We start from the raw sequence: 8981 nt of genomic DNA, 5'->3' as shown, positions 1-8981 counted from the left end.
CTAAAATGTTGGCCATATTTTCTACAAAGGCCAGCACACTAACTGGAGCTTTGGCTTTTGCAGCTTTTGTCTTTGCAAGCGGTGCAGGCCCCATGGAGTTGGGTTTTATGGGCACTTTTGAATAACTCAGCCCCCAGTCTTTTAGCCTCTCCAAGCTCCTATTCCCTTTCCTATCCCCTCCACTCCCAGCTCAAACATCACTTGCCATTTGATCCTCCATCCATCCAACACCTTCCAAACATCATTAAGGTAGGCTCAAACGTGGTTCAGAGGTACCCTCAACTGTTGTTCTCTGTCCTCTTGGACCCCAGGGGTCCTCTTGCTCTCTTCCCTCCAGCTGTATGCCTCCCAGAGGGAGAAGATTAGGGACACCTGTCTCTATTTCTGGAATCTCCATCAAGCTGTAAAGTCTCCAATCTACCTTGATATAATGTGATAACTTGATACCAAGATCTAGCACTGCATTGCCTATCCTTAAAATGAGTTCTAAATTCTCCATTCACAAGGATACTACATTGGGTTGAATAAAATCAGATTTAGAATCATCAGGTGTGACTGACCATAAAACCAATTTTTGTTTGTTTGTTTGTTTTTCAAGATAGGGTCTCCCTCTAGCCCAGGCAAACCTGGAATTCACTCTCTAGTCACAGTGTGGCCTTGAACTCATGGCAACATCCTACCTCTGCCTCCCAAGTGCTGGCATTAAAGGTGGGCACCAGCAATCATTTAATTCAGATTTCCACTCAAATAATGGCCACAACCAAAATTGGATAATAATCACACCTGGCTGCAATTGGGAAATTTCAATTCACAAGTCCTCACTGCTTTGGGACAGCCATTGTGGACACCCTGGTGAACACCCAACTCCCACAGGGTTAATGAAGGAGCCCATATTCTTCAGCCCACATTGGGAATTCCAATTCGCCAAATGAACCCAGGGTGACTGGGACAGTGGCTGGGAACAAAGTCTCTTTAGCCTACACACCGGGGCCTACCTATTGCTTCTTACTTCCAGAAAAGGGAAAACTGAGTTCTAACATGATGGTCATAGGGGCCTCAGGTGCTCCTTCCAATCCCAGACCTTTGCCTCCTTTATTCTGCCAATTTGGAGTCTCAAGCTTTACTCATTATTTCTTAGTCATGCCTGAATGCTCTATGCCTCTCTTTCATAGGGAAGTTATTTCAAAATTCAAAGTCTGGGTCCATCCACGTTCCTATAATTGATACAATAAACATGTTTTAAATCTCCAGTTGAACTTGAATGGAAGACCCTGTGAATCACATTGCCTCCTCTTTCCCCCTGTTGCCATTAACCCCTCAGTTTTGGACACTGAAAACCCTTCAATTGCTCAATACTGTGAGCCTATCTGTGTTGATTTAAAAAAATCCTCACCCCTCTGTTACTCTAGACCAATACCCTCTACTCCCTACCACTGACAAGGGATTTAAGCCCTTAATTGTTTGCCTCCTAAAGGCCCAACTTTTAACACATGTCAACTATCCTCACAAAATCCCCATCCTTGGGGTTAAGACCCTAATGATCTTTTTAGTTAGTCCAGGACATCAAAAATATAAATGAGTCACATATACACACATACTCACTCATCCCTAAAACTTACACTTTCCTTTCCTCTGTCCCACTTACTGAAACCCATTTGACTGTCCTAGATCTTAAAGATGCCCTTTTTTTTTAAACCATCCTCCTATACCCAGACTAACATCCTCTTTTTACTTTTACTTGGGAGGACCTGGAGACATTTTTAGCTCAGCAACTAACTTGGGCAGTCCTGCACAAGGTTTTAGGGACAGTCCCCACTACTTTGGTCAGGCCCTCTAACGGCATCTCTCATCCCTAAGGCTCCATTCCAGCATTCCAGCCATCTCTTACAGTACATAGATGACCTTCTCCTATGTAGTCCAGCCGATGAAATCTGTGTTACACACACTGCTAAAATTCCTTAATCCCTTAGTTGTGTGCAGCTATCGGGTCTCAAAAGACAAAGCTGAGACCTGTCAGCAGACTGTAGCTTAATCAGATCTCTCTCACAGCAGACTTGAGCTATTCCCCCAAATGAGGTTAAAAAAAAAAAAAAAACTTTCCTAGACTTCCCCATGTCTGCCTCAAAAAAGGAACCTGTCACTGCTGGTCCTTTTGAACTTCTTCCACATATGGATACCTAATTGCTCTCTCAGTACTTGACCCCTCTGTGAAGCCGGTAGAAGATCCCTTGATGAAGCCCTCTTCACTCCTGTCATGCTAAATACAATCATCAAAGTCCTAAGACAAGCTTTAGGTGGGGTTACCACCCCCAAATTACCAGGCCTTTCTAAGCTGTTTTGCCTTTTCTTTCACACTAACCAGAGGCAGGCCCTAGCACTCCTCTGCTAGTGGGCAGGAGATAATTATGACCTTGGAGCCTTTCTATCCAAACAACTGGACATGGTCACCAAGGGCTGGCCCACTTGCCTACATGTTTTGGCAGCAGCTCCTGTAATAATTCATGAAAATAATAACATCTCTTTACATAGCCCCTTAAACATCTACTGTTCTCACTCCCTTAAAGGCCTCCTCACCAATCAAGCCTTCCTGGCCCTGCCTCCCAATTCCTGCATGCATACCTCCTTGATCATAACCTGTCCTTCCAGCCCTGCCCAACATTCAATTCACCTAACCTGCTTGCTGCCCCCATTCTACCATTCCCCAAGCTCACTTACATTTATGTTCTGAATTTTATAATTCTCCTTTAACTGTTTATTCACATCAATGATCACCCTCTCCAAGAAGCCCAAACTCTTGACTAACAACCCTGAGTCAAACCCTAATTGTGGCTAAGGTTCTTTCCATTAACATTTATAGAGATTCAAAATATGCTTATATCATCATCCACTCAAATATTCCAATGTGAAGGGAAAGGGGCTTCCTCATAGAAAAGGGGATCCCAATTATTAATGCTTCTATAATCCAAGACCTTCTGGATGTCACTCTTCTCCCCTTAAGGAATCATTCATCCAATGCCAATGCCATCAGAAAGACAAACGCTAGATCTCCCTCTCAAACAACCATGCTGAAAAATTGGCCTATGAAATCACCCTGACACACCCAGACCTCTCCTCCACCTCCCCATCTTTCCTAGCATAGCAAGTCCCCCTCACTCAAGAGATTCTTTCATACCTTCATTCTTTGTTTCATCCTTCTAACCAAGCTCTATTTTCTCTTCCTTTCAAACCTTGGACAAACAATTTCTCAAAGCTCTTACAGACTCATATGATATCTGCCAAAGAAAAAACCCTAACTCCAACATCAACACCCTCAAATCTCTACCCACCAGATGCAGTACCTTCTACCATCCATGGATTTGCAAGCAGACATCACCCATATGCCCCCTGTTAAATGATACAAATACCTTTTCTGGATGTGTAGAAGCCTTCCTTGTGACAAACAAGAAAGCTAACATAGTAGCTTAGACACTGACAACAGAAATAGTGCCCAAATTTGGCTTGACATCCTCAATACAATCAGACAATGGCCCAGACTTCATCTCCCCCATCTCCCAAAACATTTCCAGGTACCTACAGATCCCCTGGAAGTTTCACATTCCCTACCATCCCTGATCCTCTGGCAAGGTTTGTAGAAAGAACCATAAACATGAAAGAAACCCTTACAAAGCTAACAATGAAGCTAAAATGGGATTGGACTAAACTTTTACCTCTAGTGTTAGTTAGAGACCTACCAAAAAGCTTTCCATGGTCAGCCCCTTTGAGCTCATGCATGGGAGGCCAATGTTCCCCCTAGACTCTCTCCTGAGACTCCACTACACATTCCTTCTATATCTACTAGTCTCATCCCATTCCTCAGAACAGAAATATGGAGACAAACTAATACCACCCTCCCCTCCCTCAATCCACAGGCTCCTCTTCCTAACTCAGATGGGAGATATGGCTTATATCTCTCATCCCACCCAGAAATCTGTTTCCCAAATGGCAGGGACTCCACAAGGTCATCCCACTAACCCCCACTGCAGCCAAATTCCAGGGATTCCCACCCTGGGTACATCCCTCCAACATGAAAAGAGCACCATCATCCCCTTATCTCCTCCTCCCTCTTTCCTGGGGAGACTCATTGGTCCCACCTCTTTGAAGATTACTGAACTTCTTCCTACACCTGAACAAGACCACCTCAAGCCAGACTTGCCAGATGGCACTCACTTTCCAACACTTTCACCTGTTCCTGACTCATATATAGGAGGAGCTTTGATTGATGCCCCAGCCACTCTCCACATTTGATGAGCTCATGGATGACATATAAGAACTCTAGTTACAAGGAATTTCCATTCCCTTTACACCAGAACAGATACAGTTCTTTATCATTGCCCTGTACTTCCTCAACCTCCTCTCAGAGACTTGGGGATGCCCTGCCACCCCTTCTTCCCACAGTACTATTTGCTTGTTGACAGAACTTGTAATTGTTAATTTCTAGAGTGTTCTCACACCAAAAAGCCCTCTTAACACTACTATTCTGGGTATGCTTCCTTGTGGTAATTTTTCTAGGTGTCATCCATTCTTTAACTCCTAAAGATGAAATGTAATGGGCTTATAGCGCCTCTTTACATTACTATAGCCCTAGTAATAATACTTGTTGTCATTCATATTTATGCTACACCAGACACATGTATATCCTCAGTGGCCCAAATAGGATCTGCTAAAATAGGCTTTCCCCTTATACTAAACTGTAATTTTTTGTTCCCTAACATTATATTTGGGCCTCTTGAGCATTTAAATATTCAAAACTTCTGGATTCAATTGGCTGTTGTTATCAGGAACAAACATTCTTTTTGAAGAGGGAAACTCAGTCTACCAACTGTTAGCTAATAATCTCACAAGTCTATGTATTACATATCATTAATATGTTAATTTCACTGCAGATAGAATTACCAAACAAGATCATCTTGTGCTCCACACAGAATCAGCACTACCAGTTACCCAGGTCGTTCAACAACAATCCCTTTGTATCCCCCACCTTGACCACCACTTAAACCACGTCCTAATTGTCCTTTTGAACAAAACACCTCCCTGCCCACAGGAAATGGTTGCTCATGGGATGTCTTCCTCTGAAATAAAGTGGCCTTTCAAGCCTGCTAACTTCTCTAGATTCTGCTCTATTGGATGGACCCTTCCCTTACTGCCATCCCTAACCTCACCTCACTGGAATACTTGAAGTCTGCCCTCCAATTGTGACAATAATTTAATCCTCCTAGAACACAAGTGGTAGCAGTCAAAACAGCTGTTATCCTGCCCATACTGGGCCTAGTGATAGGGATATAAAAGAAAGTACCTAAATTGGCCTTCATCTTTAGCAAAACTGCTAATCTCACCACACAAGTTCTGGCAGAAACTAACCAAGAAATGAAAGAACTTAAGATTCTCAGTATTACAAAACAGAGCCAATGTTACTTTTATATTATTGAAGCATCATGTAAGCTGTCAGCAATTCTCTAGACTGTGTTCTTTAAATATCACACACAATAACAATATTATTAAACAACAGATAGACAAAATAAAAGAAGATGTTAACAAAATCCATAAAGCAACTTTTGGTCAGGTTTAGGAAAATGGTCCCCATGATTATGCTCTTTACTGGGTCCTTTGATCAGTATTCTTACCATCATTATCATAGCTCCCTCTCTCCTTTGAGTCATCAAACAAAAAATCAATTTTGTAAAAAGGAATTTAGCACTCCCTACACCCCCATGCCCATGACAAATCACCCAGAAAAAGCTTCTCCTTGCCCCCAGTTCTTCTCACAGGGCTTACATTAAAAAGGAAAACAAAAGGGAGAGAAAACAGATAACAGACACAGGCAACCAGAACATCCCAAGTTCAGAGGAGAACCATGCCTAAGCCCAGACCCAGAAGACAGGATGACTAACTCCAACTTTGTCCCACTGGTCAGCAGGAAAAAGAGACTTGCATTGATCCTGCTCCCTTTTACATGCCTTCATGGTCTGAAATGAAGGATTTATGAATCACTGGCCTCAATTCTTTTAGACCATAAAACTGACAAGTTTAAAGGTGGCCAAACTCCTGGAGTTATCAGGCCAGTTAAGAGCCAGCTCTAATACCCTCTCAGTGGTTGATTAATAAGCAAAAGAAGAGGCTCTGCCTTCCCATCATCCACTATCAGAGAGAAGTAAACAACAGATAAAGACAATCTAAGGTCTGTTTAACCCAACACCCTCTACCCTCATCTCAGGCTGTACTGAAGCCTAACTCCTTAAAATCCCCAATGCCAAAACAAGGGAGTCACCATTCTCATTTCCTGTGGGAGAAGGCTGTCCCTCAGTATACTACATTAAAGTCTGTGCTGTTGAGATTGGCATTTTTCTGCTATATCCCTCATATCACCCTGGTCAATCCTTAATTCTAACACCCACTATAGCATAAGTATTCTGGATTGAATGTGTCTACTGCTCAGTTAAATTTTAGAATTTGCCAAAAAACTGACCCACCAAGTATACCGCAATACTTGAATAGCAGACAAACCCAATACCTAGGGTCACCTCTGCTGTTTTCTTGGTGTATAATAGCTATCCTTGGAAGCCGGGAGTGGTGTTGCTTGCTGTTAGTCCACACACTGAGGAGGCAGAGAAAGGAGGATCACTGTTAGTTCAAGGCCACCCTGAGACTACATAGAGAATTCCAGATAAACCTGGGTTAGAACAAGACCCAAACAAAAAAAAAAAGAAAGAAAAGAGCTACACTTGGCACGTTAAACTCCTACCCAGAAGACATATAAAATCAGATTTACAGAATTAAGAGCAAAAGAGATATTTTAAGATGCCCAAGAATCAACTCAAGATTCAAAAATCTCTGCATTTTAATATAAAAACCACAAAAAGTCAAGACAATACACTCCAAGAAAAACTGTTAAGTCCTTCAGAAATGACATCAAGTGAGGCTGTTTAAAGTGAAATGCCTGACAAAGATTAAAAAAAAAAAAAAAGATTACATCTATACTCAAAAAATTCAAAGAAACCAAAGGAAGCAAAGAAGAAAAGAAGTTCCTGAAGAACACAGGAAAACAACTTAATGAAACAAGTCAATACAAGAAATGAGTAAGGAAATAGAAATGAAGAAAAACTAAGAATCAGAAATATTAGAAATGAAAAGCATAGTAGTCAAATATAAAATCCTGTAGAATGTTTCACCAGTAGAATGGTTCCAGGAGAGGACAAAATATCTAAACTAGAACACCAGGTGGCTAATCTAATACTTTCCAACAAAGAGAAAGGCAAACTAATGGGAAGGCATGAGTGGAAATTTCAAGACATTAGGGACACAATGAAGAGGTCAAACAGTAAGCATTCAGGGCATAGTAGAAGGAGAAGAAATTCATTCCCAATGCATAGGAGTTATTTTCAGCAAAATCATAGAGGGAAACACCCCCAAATACAGAAAGTAATGCTAATGCAGATACAGGAAGTCTTTAGAATGCTAAACAGAGAAAATCCAGAAAGAACCTCTGGCAGCTATGTTATATTTAAATTACAAAGCACAAAAACCAAATAAAATATGTTGAAAGAAGTTAGAGAGAAAAATCAAGTCACATACAAATTCAAGCCAATCAGAACAAAGAAATTACACAACAAAAACTTTAAAATACAAAAGGGCTTGGAACAATGTAATGCCAAGTTCTGAAAAACAACAGCTGCTGACCAAGATTACTTTATCCTGCAAAGGAGAATTTCTCCAATAGATGGAGAAAAAAAGGACATTCCAAAAAAAAAAAAAAGACTAAATGAATATATGAACATTAAGCCCATTAAAACAGCCCTATAGAAAGTACTTGAAAGGATCCTCCATGAGGAAAAGAAAGAAAAGCACATACATAAGGAAAGAGGAATAAAACCACACTCTAATAATAGTTAATACATGAGCGCAAAGGAAAAACCAAAAGAACTGCAAAACAAGAAGAATGGCATGAATAAATAAATACACCATTCAATCATAACTCTTATAATCAATGGCCTCAATACCACCAACCAAAAATACAGGTAAGCAGACTGGGTTAAAAAGTAGGATCCTACAATTTGTTGTCTCCAAGAAACTCACCTTTCTAAACAGGATAGATATAATCTTAGGGTGAAAGTTTGGAAAATGGTGTTTCAAGCAAATGGGCCTAGAAAACAAGCAGGGCTTGCTATCCTAATATCTGACATGGTAGACTTTAGTCCAACGTCAGTCAAGAAAGATAAGGAAGGTCACTTTATATTAATTAAGGGAACACTCCAACAGGACATTCCAATCTTAAACATATATGCACCTAACATGGGGGCTCCCAAATTCATCAAACAAACACTATTAGAAACTGCTAGAGGAAAAATTAGGGGAAACCCTTCAACATGTTGGTCTTGGCAAAGACTTTCTGAATGCAACACGAATTGCTGAGGCAGTAAAACTACAGATTAATCACTGGGACCTCATGAAACTACAAAGATTTTGCACTACAAGGGACACAGTGAAAAAAGCAAGGAGGCAAATTACAGAATGGGAAAAAATCTTCGCCAGCTATATATCTGATAGAAGATTAATACGTAGGATATACAAAGAACTCAAAAGGTTAAATAATAAGGAATCAAACAAACCAACCAAAAAATGGGCTATGGAGCTAAATAGAGCATTCTCAAAGGAAGAAATACGAACGGCATATAAGCATCTAAAAAAAATGTTCTATGTCACTAGTCATCAGGGAAATGCAGATTAAAACTACATTGAGTTTCCATCTCACTCCTGTCATATTGGCTAACATCATGAAAACAAATGATCATAAATGTTGGCAGGGATGTGGAAAAAGAGGAACCCTTCTACACTGCTGGTGGGAATGCAATCTTGTCCAGCCACTGTGGAAATCAGTGTGGAGGTTCCTAAAACAGCTAAAGAATGATCTTTTATGACCCAGCTATAGCACTCCTAGGCATATATCT

The sequence above is a fragment of the Jaculus jaculus genome, unplaced genomic scaffold, assembly GCF_020740685.1.
Source record: "Jaculus jaculus isolate mJacJac1 unplaced genomic scaffold, mJacJac1.mat.Y.cur u25, whole genome shotgun sequence".
NCBI lineage: Eukaryota > Metazoa > Chordata > Mammalia > Rodentia > Dipodidae > Jaculus > Jaculus jaculus.
This window is presented reverse-complemented; position numbering follows the sequence as displayed.